This window comes from Otolemur garnettii, unplaced genomic scaffold (assembly GCF_000181295.1).
Source record: "Otolemur garnettii isolate 467f Iridium unplaced genomic scaffold, OtoGar3 scaffold00022, whole genome shotgun sequence".
NCBI classification, from domain to species: Eukaryota; Metazoa; Chordata; class Mammalia; order Primates; family Galagidae; genus Otolemur; species Otolemur garnettii.
This window is the reverse complement of record NW_003852417.1, coordinates 18,668,296-18,670,154: the sequence shown is the minus strand read 5'-3', so window position 1 is coordinate 18,670,154 and position 1,859 is coordinate 18,668,296.

The following is a 1,859-nucleotide window of genomic DNA, read 5'->3' as shown; positions in this document are numbered from 1 at the left end:
CTCTCTTCTGGCAGCTGAATCTTCAGTAATTTTACTCTGAAAGTGTAATAAAGAGCAAGGTGGGATTTCCAGGACCCTGGGGTTCACAGGAGGGGAATATTTGCCTGAGCTGGAGGCAGAAGCCCCCTTCTAACTAAACCTTGAGAGTGGAAAGAGGTCAGGAACAGACCTCCTTACCGACCACTCCTGGGGGCCCTGACTAGCATCTGGTCCTCCTACCCAACTGTCAGGAAGGCATCTCCCTGGGCTGAGGCTGGGCTCACACAATTGCCTTCCCTCTTAGGAGAAAGCTGTGATGAGAACCCTTTTCTCTAGGGAGGAAATGGGCAGGGAATGGCATTTGTGTCCTTACCAGTATGCAAATTATCTTATGAAACAAATGATCTTGCATGAAAACACATCCTGTTTCCTCCAGAACATATCCCTTGATGTCTGGGGGATCCAGTTGGGGTGGTCAGGGTCAGAGCAACTGTTCAGGGAGCGCCTAACCACCAGCCCCCATCCCTGAGGAGTCAGAGGGGTTGTGGAGAAGGGAAGCAGACTTGGCAGCCCCAGGTTTGGCAGCTGAAAAGGGAAGGGAGAAGCCTTGTCAATGGAGCAGCATCTGGAGAGCCAGGAGTCCTGGCTTTTAGGGCTGGCCAAGCCCCTAAATCACAGCCTGATGTTGAACAAGTCATTCCCCTCTCTAGATCTGAGTTTCCTGATCTGTAAAATGAGAGGGTTAAATTAAATCAAGTGTTTATAACTTAGGGTACACATGCCCTTACATCATAAATGGACTTAGAGTATTGGTGCTGCTCCCCATTACATGCAAAATTGTGTGCATGTATATATTTTTCTGTTAAGGTGTGCAAAGCTGGTATCAGTTCACAGAGGGATCTATTACCTAGACAAAAATTTAGGTGATCTCTGTTGTTCCTTGAACTGGTTGCTGGGCAGATAGAAGCTTCTCCAGGACAAGGATGCATCTTTAATATCAGCATGGCATAGTATCTCACACCCAAGAGATACTCAATAAAAATTTGTTAAATGAATGAATGATATTCATCAAATGCTGAATAATAACCATGGCAAGAGGTGGAGGTGGATGTTGGTAGAGGGTGTTAGCTGTGGGAGTGAAGTAGGCTGGTGATGACAGGGCGAGTGAGGGGTCAAGACGGTTGGGAGTAAAGGTCTGAGATGCATCCTGGAATCTGCTCAGTTCACGGCTCGGCTTGGGTTTCTAGTTTAGACCAGGCACGCACACCTCTGGCTCCCCTTGGTTCCTCATGGAAGACTCAGCTGAGCTAAACCCAGACCAAGATTCAGTAAACGTATCAGTTTGGGTATAGCAATTAAAATTCTTAAGTTTCTCCAACCAGAAAATCCATCAAACCTGAAGAATGTGACCTGGGCCCTGAGGGTCATTGGAACTAGCACTGGAGTGAGAGTAAAAGCAGGGAGCTGGTTTGCCTCCTGGTGCCAGAACCTCCCACCCTAATGACCTCCCTCCCGGTATTGGGCCCTTGGACTCCTGGCTAAACTCTGCCACACTCTATCTTTGAGGTCCCCAGCTTCAGCCATATTTCTCCTTTGCTGACAAATATGCATGAGTTTCTACACTGTTCTCGCTTGTCCTTAAAATGCCTTCACACATTTTTTTATGACCCGGGAAAATGCTGGTGATGTGGCGATTAGGCAAAACACACACACACAAGTTGCCAAAAAAAGTATACACATTTTAAGAAAAAACTGTATTGAAATTATAATGCTCAATATATATCAATAATATTTGTTATCTCATACATAGTATCTTGTATAACTTGTAATTGCAAAAGTCAAATGTGACTTGAATATTAAAATTTTAATACACTTTTTAT